Here is a 21,636-nt window from a genome sequence, read left to right as displayed (position 1 = left end):
GGCCTGCCAAAAGACTGGCTTCTCTTATAATCAAAAAGGATTTTCTGAGTCACTGATTCCCCCAAAGCAGAAAAACCTTCAGGAATTCTTTAGAAACATCAATAAAAATATAGCCAATGACCCTCAGGAAGGGTTAGTGTTTCCTCCAGTGTGGAAGTGACCCAAGGGAGGCAAGGAAGAAAAGTGATGGTTGTGAGAACCTAAGGACTAAAGAAGAATATGTTCATTTCATTTTGGTTCTTATAACTTTATATTCAGGGTCATTATATACTGGATATAGGGCTTCTCAGATGGTCCAGTGGTAAAGAATCCACCCGCCAATGCAGGAGCTGCAGAAAACGTCAGTTCGATCCCTGGGTAAGGAAGATCCCCTGGAGGAGGAAATGACAACCCACTCCAGTATTCTTGCCTGGCAAATCCCATGGACAGAGGAGCCTGGTAGGCTATAGTCCATAGGAATTGCAAAGAGTTGGACACAAATGAGTGATTAAGCACACACACATACTGGGCACACATTTGACCAGTGCCTCATGGCTTCTATTTCTAAGACATACTGAAGGATTATAGAAATCTTGGCCCACTATGTTAATTCTGCAAAAACATCTTAATTTTGCACTTCTTCTTAAGGACAAAAAGGCAATGTAAAGTATTGCCTTATAATATTGAACTGAAAAAATAAAATTAAATGTAGAATAGTTTCTTATATTCTATGGGATAAAAGGCTTACAAATATGCACAAGGAATTAGTAGGATATAATATAAAATATGAGCTTCCCTGGTGGCTCAGATGATAAAGCGTCTGCCTGCAATGCAGGAGATCCGGGTTCGATCCCTGGGTTGGGAAGATCTCCTGGAGGAGGAAATGGCAACCCACTCCAGTATTCTTGCCTGGAGAACCCCACGGATGGAGGAGCCTGGTAGGCTACAGTCCATGGGGTTGCAAAGAGTCGGACACGACTGAGCGACTTTACTTTACTTTCACTTTCAATATAAAATATAAATCTTCTAATTGTTCAAAAACTTCACATAGCAATTTTATCAAATTTAAAATGAATTTAGGGTGTGCATCACCTGTTATTATCTGGGCAACTAGTTATTCTTTTCCATCTGACATAGTCCATCTAAATCACATAACCTCCCCCACTCCCAATAATACACACGGAGATTTCTTTGGATGGCTCTTCTCCATGAGAAATGGAGAACTGACCCTCAAATTCTGATTTTCTGGCTCTCATTTACTCGGTACTCTGGTTCAAAATGGGCTTCCCTGGTGGCTTAGTTGGTAAAGAATACACCCGCAATGCAAGAAACCCCGGTTTGACTCCTGGGTTGGAAAGATGCCCTGGAGAAGGGATAGGCTTCCCATTCCAGTATTCTTGTGCTTTCCTGGTGACTCAGACGAAAAAGAATCTGCCTGCAACGTGGGAGACCTGGAGTCGATCCCTGGGTTGGGAAGATCCCCTGGAGGAGGGCATGGCAGCCCACTCCAGTATTCTTGCCTGGAAAATCCCACGGACAGAGGAGCCTGGTGGGCTACAGGCCATGGGGTCGCAGAGAGTTGGACACGACTGAGCAAGACTAAGTATAGCACAGCCCTGGCTCAAAACTGGGTCTAGCGATGTCAGCGTTGTACGTCACAACTTCTTTCAGCTGAATTCTCCTTCCAGCCAACCCCAGGGACTTGGCCAGCTTCACCCTCAATGCCTATTTATTCACTTCCTCCCCTTGAAACGTTAAAAGCGTCCTGTCGTTAACCAGCTGGTTAGAGCTGAGCAAATCCTCCTAAATCAGCCCTTTGCCGGGGCAGACGACCTGGGAGTTCATGGTGGCTCTTTGCTGACACAGAACAACTAAAGCACAATTCGGTTCACAAAGGAACCTTTGCGTGTTTGCAGGCCTCCTCTTTCATCTGCAGGTTCAGAGTGCGTTTTTGATGAACTGTGCTCATCAGCCACCCCCCAGGGCCGCACAGAGGGTGAGAGCACAGGCCCGGAGTCCGGCTGCCAGGGTTCAAGGCCCAGCCGTCACTACCCTCGGCGCACGAGTGATCTCCCCAGCGCCGTTTCCTCATCTGCAAAGTGTGATGATGGCAGTGGGCTTGCCGTGAATGAAGGAACACCTGTGAGAAGTGATCTCCGGATGTCAGCTCTCTGCCCAACCTCTCCCCCCAGGCTAACAGACTGTCTGCAGACACCTCGGAGAGCTGTCCTGCCTGATTCATGTAACGGAAGCCTGCTGCCTGAGAGTCACACCTTATGCAAACTTTCAAGTCCATGAAGATCTAAGCAAGACCTTGAGAAACTAGCTGATCAAAACCTATTACTCAGCCATAAAATTGAGGAAAATAATGCCACTTGCAGCAACATGGATGGACCCAGAGATTATTATACTGGGACAGAGAAAGGTGAATATCATATGGCATGGCTTATATGTGCAATCTAAAAAAAAATGATACAAATGAACTCATAGACAAAAGAGAAATAGACCCACAGACACAGAAAACAAACCTTTGGTTACCAAGGAGGAAAGCGGGGAGAGAGATAAATTAGGAGGATGGGATTAACATATACACACTACTATATATAAAATAACCAACAAGGATGTACTGTATAGCACAGGGAACTATACTCATTATTTTGTAATAACCTATAATGGAAAAGCATCTAAAAAAGAATATGGATATATATAGATAGATAAATAATTGAATCACTTTGCTGTGTTAATGCAACATTGTAAATCAGCTATACTTCAATAAAAATAAAAACACACCTCATATGTGATGTTCCACCCACCTGTGTGTCTATAACCAAGGGAGATACACGCATTTGTGTGTGTGATACATGATTTTTTTTTTTTTTTTTGGTGATACATGATTTTAAGCACTGCCATGAGCCAGTGATGTTGGCAGAAAGAAGCTCTCTGGACCAGTTACTCAGAAATGCTCACTTGCCATACCTCGGTCCAGCTCTGTGAGCTGAGGAAACAAACTTCACCCTTTTGGGCCTCAGTCTCTTCATAAATGAAGTGATAGCAGCCTCCTTCATACAACATGTGGCCAGGGAGTGAGTTAAGTTCTACCAACTGATACAGAAAAGCAAATACTCCGCAAGAGTAAGTGGATTCCAATTCGCACACTAAGATGACTAATAACGTAAACAGCAATATCATAAGCTATTGAGTGTCAAGCTGTGCAAACCCTTCAGATCTCTGATTCCCTTAAATCCTCACCACAGTCTTATCATTCCCATTTCCCAATGAGAAAACCAAAGCTGGGGGCGGGGGGGAAGTTCCCCAAGGTCACACAGCAATCAAACGAAGCCTGGGTCTGTCGAATCTCAGAACACACACTCTGGACAGTACAAGCCCCAGAACCTTCCTCTTAACTGCAGCAGTTTGAATTTGTCAATGATCTCAAGTCTCAGACAGAATGGTGGAGAAGGATGAGCACACAGGCTAGCCAGCCAGGTCATCAAATCAGACATGGTGACCAACAAGGAGACAGGTGCCCTGGGCAGCCTAACACGAAATCTTATTTCAACTGCATTTAACATTTACTCAAACTGCATTAGTTATACCCCCAGAGAAGCTGGTGCTGACCCAAAGGTGGCCTCAAAGATTCACCAAGGTACCAGAAGGGAGCTGGGCTCTAAGCAGAGGCACAAAGAAGGCCCCTTCCACTGCTGTGTATACTCCTTTGAGCCAAGATCCTAAAAAATACTGTTTAGGTCCATAGATCACACAAAATCCCTCATGAAAACATATCTGTCAGCTGGGTTTTCTAACGATTCTCATCCACCCCACCCAGGATCATCAGTCCTTGGGGCAAAGAATCCTGAGAATATCTTTCCTCCTACACCCCACAAACACATGTGATTTTCTCCTCTCTCTTTCTGAAACTCTCTAGGTACTTGGCCCAGTTTGGCCCTCAAAAAACTCCCCAGTCAGTGGAAAGAAACAGAACAAGATAGGGATTCATGCCCACAGATGTCTAAAGCAACACAAGTCCATTGGTCATGCAAATGGCAGACAACCAGCCCCATCTGAACTCCACTGGGACGAATGCTTCTCCACCTTTCATGTGTCTAAGACAACGTACTTCTCCATTCCTTGGCCACTGAGCAAAATAAAAGGTCCAAAACTCAGTTCAGCAAGGAATTCCTCCAAGGAACTACCTCCTGAGTCTTCAATTAGTTGTGCCTCCCACTCTCCCCTGGACTCATATTGAAGGTGGATTACAGATCACTGCATCTTCCAGTTGCCTGGAGAGGGCTAGAGAAGCAGACGAAGTCTGGGGGCCCAGGAAGAACAGAGAGGTTCTGCCCTCTGCCCTCAGCACTGTAAAACCTCATCCCCCAATCACAAGGCATCAGCCAAGCTATGTGAAAGCACACACTACAGTAAGGAGATGCTCTGGTTTATTCACTCACCCCAGTCCAGATCGCCTGTGTGCTAAGCCCCCACCGGCTGCTTTTTATCTAGGGTGAAACAGATCACCAGCCCAGGCTGGATGCATGAGACAAGTGCTCGGGCCTGGTGCACTGGGAAGACCCAGAGGAATCGGGTGGAGAGGGAGGTGGGAGGGGGGATTGGGATGGGGAATACATGTAAATCCATGGCTGATTCATGTCAATGTATGGCAAAAACCACTACAATATTGTAAAGTAATTAGCCTCCAACTAATAAAAATAAATGAAAAAAATATATATATATATTTATTCTATTCCCCACTTTTCATTTCTTGAGTTCAAGTCAGAAGACCAAAGTAAGTTTGGCAAGTGAATCCCCCAAAATACTTTGTCACCTGCTGTATTTGGAATACTTTTTATTGCTATACTGAATGTCATATCAACCTGCTCTAGACTGAAAAAAGAAGCACATTGATATGAAAGTTGCTTGAACTATAAATTCTCTAGGATACTTAAAACCATCCTGGTCCAAATGAAGGCAATGTCCCGCGCTTGAAATGCAAATGACTTTTATTTAAACTGAAACCACTACTTAAAACTGTATTTAGAGTAAAAACTCTTTTGTTTATAAAAATCATAAGGAGTAGTTCTAGGTTAACAGGACAAGATTTGACTTTGGGTTTTATTCTTTAAATAAACAGAAGAGAATGGAGGGGGGAAAAATCAGGTTTTTTTCTTTTTTTCTACTTCAGCATGTCTTTTAAAGAATAAGGATGGTTTTCTATAGAACTGCAATACCATTATTATACCAAAACCCAGTAATAATACAATAATTATATCTAGTATACATCCATATTCAAAATATGGTGCACACGGACAGCTGATGAGACAGGCTTGATCCTTTCCCCTGGCCTTCCCAAGGTGCAAAAAGTACAAGAACACACGTAGCAGACAGCAGCGCTAGGATGGGAACTCAGTCTGATCCCAAGTCTCTGGTCCATGATCGCCACTTGTACTTGTCTGTGGCTCTAAAATGTAGAAATTTTAACTATTAAATCTGATGGAAGGATGATCACAAATAAGTTTATCAAAGGGATACAGGAACCAAAGACCAACTGTAAAGTGAACCAAATTTTAAAGCATAGATAAACAGCAGAGAAAAGAAAAAGTCATTTTTAATAGCACAAAAATGCCAACAATTTCATCCTCCTCAGTAGAAATTCTCCTTACCTCCAGGCCTTGGCTTGTCCAATAAGACAATCCAAGAGTATCATAGACTGATGGATGCCTCATGCATTACTTCTTTCCCCCAATTTTTTTTTTTTTATTGTGGTCAAATATATATACAGTTTACTATCCTAACCACTTTTAACTGCATGGTTCAAGGACTTCCCTGTTGGTCCAGAGGTTAAGACTCTGTGCTTCCAATGCAGGGGGCATAGATTCAATTCCTGGTCAGGAAACTAAGATCCTACATGTGCTGACATGACCAAAAATAAATTAATTAATTTAATTAAATTTTTAAAAAATTTGAGCCAAAAATTAAAAAAAAAAAAAAGAGTAAGTGATAAGTGCACAGATCAGCGGCATTAAGTACATTCACATTGTGGTATAACCATCACCAGCATCCATCTGCTTCATGCAGGACTTCTGATGAGGCTCTGCTTCAAGCAGTATCACTCACAATTCCATGAACACTCATTAAACCCAGCCATGGGTGAGACTGGGTCAGATATCAGTGTCCCGAGACAGATCCCACATAGCTCTGCCTTCACGGGGCTCAAAGTCTACTAACAGAATGAGACACATAATCAGACAGTCTCTAAAACAGATTTCAGGTGCTGCCCAGTTGTGAAATGAAGTAGAGAGAGCAGATGCCCTGTCTCTGGGCCCAAGGACAAGGAGGATCCAGCTGGGTCCCAGCTGAGAGGATTCTTGCCAGTGACAGCATGCACATGTTACAGGGGAACAGAAGCCACCCATACCACTTCCTTGCATTGACACAGAAAATTTCAGAAAAAGAGGACAAAAATGTGGATCGCCCAAAGCACCGAGTTTTAAACATTAGCTCATGGTTTCAGGCACGCAGCTTCCACTGGGGTTCTGGTTTGCGTAGGCAGTCAGTTGGTGCTCTCAGGGAGAGCACACTGCAACCCACCGAGACGCAGGAGCTTACGTCTACGGTCACGTGAACAGAGAGGTAGAAGAAGTTTGGGGACTGAACTCTGGGGCACCCCAACAGTAGAAGTTTGGAGAATGCAGGAGAAGCCACTGAAGGAGATGATCAACAGGAGACAGAAAGAAGAAAACAGGTGGAGAGATGAGATCGATGTCAAGGAATGAATGAACACCGAGGAATAGGGAGTGAAGAGCCAGGTCAAATGCTGCTGATGGGCCAAGATGATGACGATGGAAAACCGTCCTCTGGATTTAGCAATGTGGGGTCACAGATAGACTGGACAAGCAGTTTCCACGAAGCAAGAGATCAGGGAAAAAGCTGAAGTGGGTGTAAAGGGGATGGCTGACGACAAGACATAGACAGTGAATATAAACAACTCCTTGAAGATTTGCTGCAAAGACCTGTGTGGCAATTGGTGGAGATGACTAGGGTCAAGGAGTGTTGTTTGTTTCTTTTAAGAGGATCGAAGTTTATATACTGATAGGAGTGATCCAGCAGAAAAACAAAACATTTGACGCGGAAGAGAGAGGGGATGGTGGTGGCCTGGAGAAGGTGGGAGGGATGGGACCCAGGGCACATTTGGAAGAATTGGCTTTATTTTTTTTTTTTTAAGTTTTTATTTTATACTGGAGTATAGCTGATTAACAATGTGGTGACAGTTTCAGGTACACAGCACAGTGACTCAGTCATACATGTATGCATTCTCCCCCTAAACTCTCCTCCCACCGAGGCTGGAGAAACTGGCTTTAGACATCACCTGTGAGAACAGGGTCAGGGCAGTGGACAGTTAAGGCACAGATTCTGGAAGGTGAGCAGATGTGATTGCAGGAGGTAGTGGAAGCTCTCTTTGGTCAGCTTCAATTAATAAAAGGAGAAAAGTATATCATCAGCTGAGGGATGAGGAAGAAGAATCATTCATTAGAACAATGAGCAGAAGATATGAGAGTCTTGCAGGAAGAATAGAAAAGTAAAAGAACAGGGAGGATGATGCTCCCAGGAAGTGACATTTTGTCACTGAGCCCCCCCAAAAAATGTGTGATGTGTGATTACCCTTTCTACTGTCTACTAAATAAAAATTAAGTATAGTAAGTGGAATCAAGTTATTTCATATTTCTCAAGAATGGCCATATTAAGCTGAAAACACTACAAAAAAATGTTGAAAAGATAGGCTTAAAAAAAAATAGGCTTATGTACTGAGACCCACTATTTAATATGGATCTGGTACTATTTAATTCACCTACGGATAACATAACTGATATTGCCAGGGGTTGAGCTATATCAGTGATGCTTAAAAGGAAGTGAAATCTGTATCTTTTTTATATCTCAATGGCTTCCTTAACATCCAGTTCCCTTTCAAATTTTGGGATGACTATTATAAGAAGTAAGCAACAGTTTGAAACAATCTCAGCTCAGAATTATACAGTAGAATCTCAGCTCAAATGTATATAGCCATAAAAGATTTTAAAAGCATCAGGAAATCCATGACTACTCTTAAAGACTTTTGCAAACCTGGCCTGCACAGCTGTTTCCAAACTGGAAAGGTACACCAAACACTTGCCCATTATCGGGACCAGGGACTGGCAAACATTTTCTGTAAAGGAAGGAGTAAATATCTTCAGTTTGGCACATCATTTTGTTGCAAGCATATAATTCTGTAATAAAAGACTACAACATGCCCAAACAAATGGGCATGGCTGTGTTCCAAAAAATCTTTATTTACACAAACAGGTAGTGGACTGAACTGAACCTTTGGATTACAGCTTGAAGAGTTCCTTAATCTAGGAAACAGACATCCTGTAAGGATAATGTTAAGAGTATCATAACTTCTCATCTACACTAAAATTATTACTACTTAACAAAAGGAAGCTCCAAATGCAATGCGGGTAATAATGCACAAGATGATTTAAAATCAAAGTCAATGTAAAACTTTCGAACACTATTTCTACTTTATGTAGATCTCTTAGGATAACTATATAAACATCTTTCACCTGTAATTTCAAAATGTAATAAAAACTTCCATGAGCCTACACTATAGCCCTCTGGAATTATTATGCCCATTTGCCAGACAGATAATAGCTTGGGTTGGAATGTACTCTTGAAATACTTGCAAAATGGGAAAAGGTCCTATATATCCTACTAAGCAAAATCAAGCTGGAAAACTCAGCCACAGACCCAACTTTTCAGGAACTGAGGGTTCCATGTATTGACTGAGCCAGAAAAAAATGAGACTATCATCTTCAGATAGTGGGACTTCAGAGTGGTCCTTTTAGATGGGGTAGCTTTTTTTTTTTTTTTCATGTTTAAGCCTATCTATAGGTTTCTCTGTAAAAATTTTTACTCTCCTGAGCATCATAACTTTTACAGTGTAACTCAAGGTTCCAAATCAATCTTAGATTCTAAGGCTTAGAGCAGTGCTGTCCAATACAACTTTCTATAATGATGGAAAATTTCCGTATCTGCTCTGTCCAATATGGTAGCCATGTGGCTACTAAGCACTTTAACTATGACTCGTGTGACTGAGGGATGAATATTTAATTTACTTAATTTGATTTTACCTTAATTTATTTAAATTTGCTTTTTAACTTTTATTTCATATTGAAGTACAATTGATTTACAATGTTTTGCTACAGCAAAGCGATTAGGTGATACATATACATATATTAATAAATCTGTTTTTTTCAGGTTCTTTTCCTTTATAGGTTATTATAGAATATTGAGTAGAGTCCTCTGTGTTATACAGTGAGCCCTTGTTGTTTATCTAATTTATATAGTGTGAATATGCTAATCTCAAACACCTAATCTCAAACTTGTTGGTAACCATAAGTTTGTTTTATATGTATGTGAGTCTGTTTCTGTTTTGTAAATAAGTTCATTTGTATCATATTTTTAGATTCCATATATAAGTGATACGGTATGACACTTGTCTTTCTATGTCTCACTTACTTCACTTATAAATGCCCAAATATAGCTAATGGCTATTATAGACAGCACAGTTTTAGACAGAATAATGAAAGTGAGTGTGAAACCAAGTATTACTTTTTCCTTTTTTCTACCACAACACTCCTTCTAACAGCCCCCTAAACCTTGCTTTTAAAAAATTAATCCCGATCAAATCATGCTTTTCCCCAAAAAAGTCAAACCATTTTCCTCAACACAGTCCTCCAGGGCACCTTAAAGTTTCACTTCCTATCAGCCAAAGTCATTGCCAATTTTCTGACTTTCAATGGAAGATAAGTCCTCACAGCAGAATGGAAAAGGTATTCTCATTCTGGTCAAGAAATAATTTTTTAAAAAAAATCTTGACAGAGTCCCGAGCGTATACATCCTAATTAAATATGAGCTTCATCAGCCTTTGGGAGTTAAAGACCACCGAGTGAGGGATGCCGGTCTCTAACTTCGCTCTCCACGAGCTGGCAAACAGCACTGTGGCAGCAGCCCAGGCGCAGGGCTCCTGTGTGGTGGACAGTTCTCTGCGGGCGTGAGGGAACTGGGGACACCCCGGCACGACCTTCTCTCATCCCAACCCATCCCAGAGCAAGGGTTTAGGACAAGCAAGCTTTAGAAAGTGAATGGCTTCTGGGGACAGCAGGGAGGAATCCATGTCCCTTACAGATAAATTAGTTTTCTTTCTAGGTCACTAGCAGACCTGTGACAACCCAGACGTCTCCCCTCGCCCTCCAGGTCCCCCAGATAAAGATCACAGATGTCACACTCTCTTACACCCACATTTACCAAATGCTGCCACATCCATCCAACTCCAGAGCAAAACCACCTAGAACAGGTTCCCAAATGGCCTCCCAATTCAACCCTTGCCCCAACTATTAACCAGGTGGTCTTTCCAGAACAAAGGGGTCAGGCGCACAGAATCCTAAGCCTGACTTCCTCAGTTTGGGTCCCCAGTTCAGCCACTTACTTTAGGCAAGTCATTTATCCTCTGTGCTCGGATTTCTCAACTGCAAAACGGGGTGAACAACTGTACTTACTTGATAGGGCTGCTGTGTGGACTAAATGAGTTACTCACATGAAAGACACAAGACTGGCAGGTGCTCAACACTCTCAGGTAAGTGCCCCTTTCAAGAAAATTCCCTATTTACAAACCTTCTAATAATTCCCATCATGCTTAGAATAAAATATAAACTCCTTGCCCTTTATAATAGCCAGGACATGGAAGCAACCTAGATGCCCATCAACAGATGAATGGATAAGGAAGCTGTGGTACATATACACCATGGAATATTACTCAGCCATTAAAAAGAATTCATTTGAATCAGTTCTAATGAGATGGATGAAACCGGAGCCCATTATACAGAGTGAAGTAAGCCAGAAAGATAAAGAACAATACAGTATACTAATGCATATATATGGAATTTAGAAAGATGGTAACGATAACCCTATATGCAAAACAGAAAAAGAGACACAGGTGTACAGAACAGACTTTTGGACTCTGTGGGAGAAGGCGAGGGTGGGATGTTTTGAGAGAACAGCATCGAAACATGTATATTATCTAGGGTGAAACAGATGACCAGCCCAGGCTGGATGCATGAGACAAGTGCTTGGGCCTGGTGCACTGGGAAGACCCAGAGGAATCGGGTGAAGAGGGAGGTGGGGGGGGGGGTCGGGATGGGGAATACATGTAAATCCATGGCTGATTCATGTCAATGTATGACAAAAACCACTACAATACTGTAAAGTAATTAGCCTCCAACTAATAAAAATAAATGAAATAAATAAATAAATAAATTCCTTGCCTTGACCTCATTTTGCTCCACTCCTCCATGCTCTTACCATCCTGTTTCTGTTCTGGAACTCACAGGGGTTCCTGCTGGGGCCTCTGCCATGCCATCCCCTCAGCCTGCAATGCTCTTATCCCACGTCTCCCCGTGGCTGTGCCTTTTCACTCACCATCTCAGCCCTTTCCTGATCGTCGGAGCACCTGGACCACTTGGTACCCTCACGTTCCTTGTGCACAGACTATCTCCTGACTAGAGGGCAGGCTTGCTTCTCAATGTTGAGTTCAGTGGATACAGAACAGTGCCTGGTTTCCAGAAGTGGCAAGTGAACACTGTGGCTGATGGTTTGCCTTCATGAATGAATGAATGAGCTAAAGAACAAAGGAATATAGTCACAATACATACCGTAGTGGACACCAAAATGCCCAACCCACATCTCCCTTCCTTGAACGACCCAGCTGCTGTCAGTCAACACCCTTCAGCTCAGCCTGTGCAGGCCTTGATGGCCTGAGCCGTTAAGAGCTGACTTGCTCCAGGTCACCTTGGTTCCCAGAGCAGCCCTCACCTGATAACTCATCCACGCGGGACTATGAAAGCCTGGCCATCTCGGCCCAACTCAGGGCAACTCTTAGGGCCCATTCCAGTTGCAGACTTCCTGTGGGGTCAGCTGAAGCTGGTGTTGGGTAAGCACTGCATTTCAACATCTCCCCGAATCCACTTCTGCTCCTTGTCCCCCAGCCTCCGTATGTACCATCTCAAGCATACTGTGTAGTAAATACTCTGCACAAGAAACTCATCACAGAGGCTGCCTCTCAGGACACTTAACTTGCAACACAGACTTTACCGTTAGGCTGGGGAGGTCTGCATACCTGGCATCTTCTGCCCTCTTTTGCCTGAACTGATTGATGACTTTTATAACTATGGTGACCAGGGCTTCCCAGGAGGCACATGGTAAAAGCACATCTCCTGCAATGCAGGACATGCAAGAGATGCAGTTTTGACCCTTGGGTTGGGAAGATCCCGTGGAGAAAGAAATGGCACCCCACTCCAATTCTGGCCTGGAAAATCCCATGGAGAGAGGAGCCTAGTGGGCTACAGTCCATGCGGTGACAAAAAGTCAGATACCACTGAGTGACTGAGCATGCACGCACACACCTGGGGCTGAGGGCCCACCTTCCTGTGACCATGCTGACCCTGGAGATACTTCAGACCACATTCTCCTGGGGCCCTCAGAATCCACACCTATTGAAATGTCCAGAACAGGCAAATTTAGAGTCAGAAAGTAGATTATAGTAAGTCCCCTACGTAGGAAACTTCAAGTTGCAAACTCTCAGAGATGTGGACATGGGTTCTCAGGAACAATCACATAAGTTAGTTCACGTATCTGGTGCACATGGTCACGTGCGTGCATCTTCTATGAGCGACTGTGCTTTTGCACAGCTTACTGTACAGCACTTAGAGAGCACAGTCATGTAGTATCTTTGTTTCAAGCCCAGGTTATCCGGAAGCAAGCATAAAAGCAGTGGTGATGTAGCTAGTACTGCAACGATGCGTCAAGCAATAACAATGTAAACAAAAGAGAAAATAATCAGGAGAGTGGAGCGAAGCGAAAAGATGGTAGACATCACTTGTTTTTATACTGTATTATTTGTATGAAAAGTATTATATTAGTATAGTTCAGGACTATATAGCCAATTGTGTTAGTTGGGTACTTAGGCTAATTTTGTTGGATTCAACGAACAAACTGCACTTTTGAACAAGCTCTCAGAATGGAACTCATTCATATCCAGGGGACTTACAGTAGCCCTGTTTAGGGCCGTGGGAGGGATGGGGGAGGGGATGATAGCTCAAGGGTTCAGGATTTATTTTTGAGCTGATAAAAATGTTTGCGAGGTGACTGTGGTGATGGGTGCACATTTCTTGGAATATATTAAAAACCATTAAATTGCACACTTCAAACTGATGGACTGTACATGTGTGAATTCCCTCAACAGAACTTTTGAAAAATTTAAACTTGCATGTAGAACATGATAACTATAGTTAATAATTTTATTTTGTACATTTGAAAGTTGCTTGGAGAGTAGATTTTAAAAGTTCTCATCACAAGAAAACAATGGGTAACTATATGTGGTGATGGACGTAACTAGACTTAGTGTGGTGATCATTTTGCAATATATGCATATATTAAACCATTATATTGTACACCTGAAAGTAACACCATGTTATATGTCGATTATATTTCAATAAAAAGGTGGGGGTAAAAAAAAGAGAAAACAAGTGGCATTCTCTCTATAACTCAGCCATGTGTTGTTTTCTCAGACTCATGAGAAGTCATCTAAAAAGCTGCTTCCACCCCCGCCCACCCCCGGTGTTTTCCTTATTCCCCATCACTCCTCCATGCTGTCCTGCTTCCTTTTCCAGCATCCATTCCGAGAGGATTCAAAAATATGCTCGGAAGCCTTTCAAGTGGCAGTTTGGACTGCACGCTCCAAGCCATATTTTTCTAATAATGATGGCAAGATGCTCCGAGATGTTTTGGGTGCAGTTCTCAGACGCTATAGAGGAGCTTTAGCTTCTGTCTGCAGCGCTAAGCAAGTACGAATATCCACATGCTTTCTGCGTGCCATTTAGAGGCGCCCAGATGTGCTCCAGCTTCCCTTGTGCAACCCGATGTTGTACAGATGTGCTGCTCCAGGGCACATGTGCACGGTCCTCTATCCCCATCAGTGGTCCTCTCAGCCTGCAACAACCCTCCTCTTTGGGAACTATTAGTGTCAAGGACGAAGAACTGTGATTATGAAATAAAACACAAAACACCCTGGCAGCAGTATTTAAGGCCTGATTTCTTGGTTGACCATCTACACAGACACAGCCTCACAGACCCAAGAGCACCAACCTCTACTTGCTGTCAGGAAGCATAGTGCCCAGCTCCTTTCTGGACAATGATAGCCATTTCAGCAATAGCTGGCTGGTGACAAGAGTGTAGATGTGGCCTGATGGGAGCAGGGACTGAGAATTTAGCCTCACTGTCACCATACGCTAAGCAAATGATCACACAAGTCCAAGCATATCATCAGCAAACCCAGATATGAAATTCCACCTTAAAATGGGGTTCGGCTCATCAGAACCAAATAGTGTCCTTACAAGCCTCTGTTTGATGCTACAGAAGCCAGGGTTCAAAACAAAAACTGATCAGATCTTAGCTTCTCTCAACAGCCCCTGAAGACTCCTTTCAAGGAAATAATTGATTCTTTTCTCTTCCATCTCTCCAGAGCACTTTTTGTCTTTTGGCCTCACCATATGGTATATGGGATCTTTGTTCCCCAACCAGGGATTGAACCTGTGCCCCCTGCATTGGAAACACAGAGTCCTAAGCCTGGAACACCAGGAAAGTCCCAAAGCCCTTTTAAAACCTCTCAACCATAATATCCATTGCATGCATGGTATTGTAACAGAATTTCTATGTATTCTATTTCACCCAAAGTTTGAATTTCTTAAAATCTGCCCTTCTCTGTCTTGGTCAGCATTCCTCACGACCAGCACAGCACCTGGTTCAAGGCAGGCACTCCAGAGGGATTTACAGGAAAGATAAGGAAGCTCCTGACTTTCCTGGAAAAGGGGACCTGAAACATCCTCTGTCATTTCTAAGGCAATGTCACATGCAGAAAGAAAGCTCAGAAGAGAGAAAACTGGGAAACGACATGACAACACAGAGAAAACTGCAGTGGGATGAGGACCACGCGACTCGGGGACCCCACTTCTGGCCCATCCATGTGACCATGCTGCAGGATGTGAAAATGAAGTCCTTCATCCTGTGTAGCCATCAGAAGACCCACGGCATTCACAAGTGAATCTACGTGGCTTAGTGAGCCTAGACAACACTATCTTTAAAAAAGAACCATCCTACAAAGAGGTGCCAGCTACTAGGTATAAAATAAGATATGAGGATATATTATACAACATGGGGAATATAGCAAATATTTCTTAATAACAGTAAATGGACCTTTAAAAACTGTGAATCAAAAAAAAAATCAAAAAAAAAAACTGTGAATCACTATATTATACACCTATAATTTATATGATACTGTATAGCAACTCTACTTCAATAAAAAAATAACTTATCCTACACATAAGCACCTGAATCTTCAGTTAGTTCAAACAGACGACTTCTGGTTCTGTACCACAACAGCTTTTAAAACCCAACATATGTGCTTCCCATGACCTCTATGTTTTAGGATTAAGTAAAACAATAGCTAAAGAGAGCTTTTATTTTATTTATTTACTTTTGCGGCTTGGCTTGTGGAATCTTAGTTCTTCAATCAGGAATCGAACCCAGGCTCACAGCAGTGAAAGTCTTAACCAGTGGACTGTCAGGGAATTCTTTCAAGAGAGCTTTTCAATGTTTTGTGTTATCTAGAATAAAATGACTAAGTAGCATTAAAGGTTAGCAATAAAATTATAAGGATATAATTTTCCTCCTAAGCAAACCCATAATATATTTTATTTTTAAAATGTTACAGTGAAATTTGACATGTAGGATATGGCTATTTAACATTTGTATTAATAAGGAAGAAGAAATCAAGAACAAGCTTATCCAGTTTATCCCTGATGATGATACCAACATAAAGTAAAAGGATCAGTTCGGTCATTCATCATTCTTATGGCTGCTGGCGAGAATTTGTGCTTTTCTAATCGGACTGATATTACTTTCTTTTAACTGAATACCAAAAAACTGAAGGCGATTGTACTGGACTGAAGTGTGTCTCCTCCCAAATTCAGATCCACAGGGAACTTCAGAATGTGACCTCAGTTGCAAACAGAATCAACGCAGATATAGTTAGATAGGGTCATGATCAATTAAGGCGGTCCTGAAATCCAAACGGTATCCTTCTCAGAAGGCCAGCGGTCACAGAGACACAACACACAGACATGGAGAGAGAGACAGAGCCACGGGAAGATGGAGATTGACTGAACTGACGTGTCTACAAGCCAAGGAGAGCCAAGGACAGCAAGCACCCCCCGGCAGCTGAAAGAAGCAAGCAGGGAAGGATTCTTCTCTAGAGCCTTCTGAGGAAGCATGGCCCTGTCCACATTGTGATTTCAGACGTCTGCCTCCAGAACTCTCAGAGAATAAGTTTCTGTTGCTTTAAGCCACCTGTATGTGCTATGCTCAGGGGCTCAATCATGTCCAACTTTTCGTGACCCTACGGACTGCGGTCAGTCAGGTTCCTCCACCCATGGGATTTTCCAGGCAAGAATACTGGAGTGGGTTGCCATTTCCTCCTCCAGGGGATCTTCCTGACCCAGTGATCGAACTCACATCTTCTGCATTGGCAGGTGGATTCTTTACCACTGAGCCACCTGGAAAGCCCCTTTAACCCACCTAATTCATGGTAATTTGTTATGGCAGCCTAAGAAAACTACTCAGAAAGTTCTCTATCATTTCCTCTGTTAATTGTAAAAAGATTAAAAATACCAATACACACGTTGCTGGTGAAAAGGTAAGTTGATTTGGCCTTTCTGAACACATATCAAAGTCTCAAAATGTGAATATTCTTTGATTCAGGAATTCTACTTTAAGAAGTTTATACAAATAACTAGATACAGAAACAAAAAATTAGCTGCAAGGATAACCACCACAGCACTGTTATTCATAATAGTAAAAAGAAAACTAAAAAATTGACTCTAAGCAACAATAAAGGACTGAAAATACAAATTTTGGTGCAACCCACCAATGGAATAGCTGGAAGGTATGACAAACTTAAAACAGAGTGGTCATCAATCAAGAGATAATGTACAATGTACAGAAGAAATCCTAAACAGTAGCAAAATAGATCTAGGTGGCACAGAAAGTCAACCTTGTGTCAGAACAAGGACGGAATAGTGGTGTTCACAACCACTAACATGAACAATCTAATCAATAGCGAACATTTCAGAGCTCCAGTTCTAAGCATTTAATCATACTCCTCTAAAAGTAAAAGTTTATTTCTAGTCTCCATTTTTAAAAGGCAATCATGAAAAACTGAAAAAACTAATAAAATGATAGGTGGAGAAAATTAAATATGGGTGGTAATCTAATATGCATCACTAAACATATAAACTATCACTGAGAACACCCACTTCATACTCCAAAGGCTTTGAAGGACAAAGAAAACAAAATACATTCAAAAAATGGCAAGTAAGACCTGATGACACAAGTGAGAATATTCTTACCAAAATTTTACAGTCCTGGAGTAAATTAGCAAGAAAAACAAAGAGTCTTTTTTCCTCCCTGCTGATTACTAACAACAGAATGAACCACTTCTTCTCTTGGATTATAAGAACCAATAGTCTAAAATCAACCTACCTTTGAAGTCTTTTCAAAAGCTGTAATACCTTATTAGCTTATGTCTTGATAGATTCAGGTATATATCCTATAATGAAGATTCAAACCCATGTGAAACATGTGTGTGCAGACATACACACAATTTCATGTCTTACAAATCTATTGAGAAAATAAAATATATGTTCACATTTGTAAGTAATATAACCAACAAGCTCATAGATACAGAGATCAGATTAGTTACTGCCAGAGGCAGAGGGTGGTGGGGATAGAAGAAATGGGTAAGCTTTTTCCGTTGTCTTTTTTTCTAAAATGTAAATATGTTTAATTTTAAAGAAGAAATATGAGAAAATATATAAAGATCAACAGGTCAAGGGAGAAAAGTTGTATATCGTAAAAACAAAAGATGATGAAAAGATATTTGATAAAATTCAACCCCTATTCTTGATATTTTTAAAAAGTATCAAACTCAAACTAGAAAGATATTTCTTTCACATGATAAAAAAATCATAATAATACTAAAGTAACAGCCAATATGGTTATAAACACTATTAATCTCTATTATCTGGGAAGTTGAAAGCAGTTCAATGTGATATAAAACAGAAATCAAGTATACAGCAATCGAAAAGGAAAGAAAAATATTACTATTGGCACATAGTATTATAGTCTAACCTAGAAAGTCAAGAAGACGTAGCAGAAAAACTATTAGACCAAATAAGACATTAAGCATAAGCATACAATTGAAAATAAATATCCAGAAGTCAACAGCTTTCCTATTTACCAGCAATTACCAGAGAATAGAAAGAAATAATCTTTTATTGAACAGATATTAACTTCCAAAAATAGTGTTAAGCCCTTAACGTTTATTAATTCAATGAATTTTGAGTAGAAGCCATTATGACTAACATTTTATAGGTTAGAAAGCCAAGACTCAGAAGTATTACATATCCTGCCCAAAGTCACATGATAGCAAATGACAGAGCCCATATGAGATCAGGCCAAGGAATAAAAAGGTCTCATGTTCACTACATCCCATCTCTGCTTCCCAATTAAACTGAAGGGCTGTGAAACTTCTGAAAACTGTAAAGCACAAAAGAATTTAAAGAATCTTTCATTCAGTTAAAGCAAATTATTTAAGGATGTCAAAAAATAAATAAGTAAATAAACTGAAGGGCACACACCTAACTCAAGCAAAAATACTAAAAATAAACAGAGCAGGAAATTCAGGAATTCCCTGGTGGTCCAACGGTTTGGACTTCATGGCCTCACTGCCAAGGGCCTGGGATTAATGCCTGCTCAGAGAACTGAAATCCCACAAGTCTACAGGATGGCTAGAAAGAAAAAGAAAAAAAGAAAGAAATGCAACTCTTTGAGCAACTTCAGCTGCATGCAACAAATTCTGATAAATTGTCTTTTCATCTTTTTCTAATTTTCCTTGTTATGGCTTCTTAGATACACTTATCATTTCAAAATGGACATTTAATTTCCAAATACATGGGATTTTTTAAGTATCTTTGATATTAATTTCTCACTTGGATATTAATTTCTCACTTAAATGCTTTCTTCTCTGCAATCCCCTCTGTTTTTTTCAGTCTTCTAATTTTATTGAGGCTTTCAATGGCCAAGTCAAAGATCTCTCCTGGTAAATGTCACATTGAACGTGTGGGTTATTTTCAAATATCTTATGATATTGATTTCTAACAACTTCACAATACTAAAAGAACAGACTCTATATAATTCCAATAGCTTTAGACTACAAAATTTTTGCACCTTGTTTTATGTCCCAGGATATGTTCCAGTGTCTCCTAATTTATAGTCTACAGGAACTTGAACAGAATTCATATCCTACAGTTGGTGTGAAAATTGTAGAATCTTAATTATGTTGAATTTGTTCGTGGTGTTTTTCAGGTCTACTACATCCTTCTACTTTTCTGTATATCCATTCTATTAAGTTTCAAGAGTTTGATATTAAAATTCCAACTAAAAATTCTGATTTATGTATGTAAAATATATAGTGGAACTATATTTAACTTTGTTCTGTATTTTCCAAGTCTCCTATAAATGTGTTATCATAATTTAAAAAAACAAAAATTTTTAAATATTTTAAAAAGAAAAAACAGAAATGCATGCAATTCTTATGAAGATGCTAAAAAATAAAAACTTTCTGACAATCCCCAAGAAGACCTTTTTGAACAGAGACACACTATATTTCACAAGAGGTAAATTATACTTTATAAAAAATGTCAATTACCTCCCCCCAAAATAATAAATAGATTTAATGTAGTTCCAATCACAATCTACAGAAAAAAATATTACTTTTGTTGATGTGCTTTCCTTGGTGGGAGGTGAAATTTAATAACATGATTCTGAAGTTCCTCTAAAAGAAAAAGAAGTGAATATCCAGCCAAGAAATTTTAATAAGGGGGATTAAACAGTCCTATAAAATGCTAGTCATTGTCATTTTCAAGCTTGGGTCCATATAGTTCCTTGTTCCTACAACCAATTTCCTAATAGACATGTTTGGTGGCCTCTTACTTTTAAGAGAGACAAAGAAAATACAAAAGAGCCCACAAACCTAACAACGGACAAGTAAAGACTCGTAAGAAAATATGCCACAATTTAAAACAGCTAATGAGTTCAAGTGATGAAAGGATGTTTGACATCTACTCTTTGGTCTTCAAACTTTACAATTAGAATATTTATCATTAAAAGTAAAAGAAATTTTAAAAAAAGAGCAACGAGAAGATGGAAGGACAAATGTTAAAAAACTACTTGAAAAAATATCTTAAAAAAAGACAACTTCTTTAAAAGATGGCAGACATTCAGAATGTTTAATGTGGGAAAGTAAGGCTCAGGAAGAATTCAACAGCTGTATTAAAATAGGAAGAGACTATAGATCAAATATACTTTAATAAAATTTTAAAAAACGAAGGGATGCCAATACTGATTCTGCATTCCCTGACATCTCTTCACAGAACCACACCACCTCATGCTTCCCGTCTGCCTTAGAGGCCATGTCCTCCACCAGGCTTTGCCCCTATTGTCATCACCCTGGTGTCTTTGCAGTCTACCAGTTTGCACAGAATTCCCTGGCATTGTACCCTCCATGTGTGTGTAAACCAGCCTATAGGTCTGAGCAGAGCTGCTGTCCCTCGCTTCTAGCTCCTTGAGGACCCTGGTTCGGTCCAGTTGGGTCTCGGCACAGGAGCCAGGCCCTAGACACACTGTTCATTCAGGGACTGAAACCTCATGGCAAGTTTAAAGTTTCAAAAGAAGAGGGACCCGCCAGATCAAAAAGGTGATGATTTTTTGACTCAGCTCCAGGTTTTTTAAATATTATGTTTCTAAATAAAGTAAATGGATACTCTAGAGAAATAGCTCAAGGAAGGTCATGGAGCAGAGCAACTACTGGAGACTTGATAAATCAAATAAACAATGAGGCCAGCACAGGAAAGCAGAGAGCGTGCTCCAGACCCTCTTGCCTTTTTGTTTTTCCATTAAGGAGCTGTTCTTATAAACAATGAGCCCATTCAAAAGGGCTTTTTAAAAATCCCTGGAGGAAGCTTCTATCTCCTGAACTGAAAAAGCTGCCCACCCCCCTCATGGCCTCTGAGCACTAGCCTCCTAGAGCTCCATCCTGCCTTCATTTGGAGGGAAACAGCTTTGATCAGAAGCTCCAAGGAAAGAAAAAAAAAAAAACTCCTGACTCCAATTACTCAGGAATTCTACTGGTAGCAAAAGGTAAGCAGAAAACCTTCTCCAAAGATGAATCCACTCTCCGTGGGACCTTTTCTCCTGTGTGGAACAGGCAGCAGATGTTTGGTTTTGCTTTTGAAACAGAAGTTTTGAAATTTTTATGCAGAACTACCTGAACATCTATGTTCACCAAAGGCCCGGTTTCTGAATACAGAAATGTGTTTGCATGGCTGGACACTCCCATTTATTTTAATGTGCAATTTAAAAAAACATTTATTTATTATTTATGATGAGTTATTACTA

At 40.7% G+C, this 21,636-nt stretch overlaps 1 protein-coding gene across 8 annotated transcripts in view; it reads right to left on the bottom strand.

The window, feature by feature from the left end:
• Positions 1 to 21,636, bottom strand: part of GLI3 (GLI family zinc finger 3) — a 305,222-nt gene that overhangs the window by 234,464 nt on the left and 49,122 nt on the right. The window contains exon 2 of one of the 8 annotated variants that reach the window (XM_043463526.1): positions 8,095 to 8,176. The exons of 5 other annotated variants lie outside the window; for them this stretch is intronic. The gene's annotated coding sequence lies outside the window, so the exon portion shown is untranslated. Of the gene's footprint in view, positions 1 to 8,094; positions 8,177 to 11,487; positions 11,687 to 21,636 lie in introns of those variants that run through there. 2 more of the 8 variants (XM_043463522.1, XM_043463525.1) reach the window with 2 other exon arrangements.

This window comes from Cervus canadensis, chromosome 3 (genome assembly GCF_019320065.1).
Source record: "Cervus canadensis isolate Bull #8, Minnesota chromosome 3, ASM1932006v1, whole genome shotgun sequence".
In the NCBI taxonomy this organism is placed as follows: Eukaryota; Metazoa; Chordata; class Mammalia; order Artiodactyla; family Cervidae; genus Cervus; species Cervus canadensis.
Note: the sequence above shows the minus strand (reverse complement) of the source record. Positions and strands in the feature narration are given on the sequence as shown.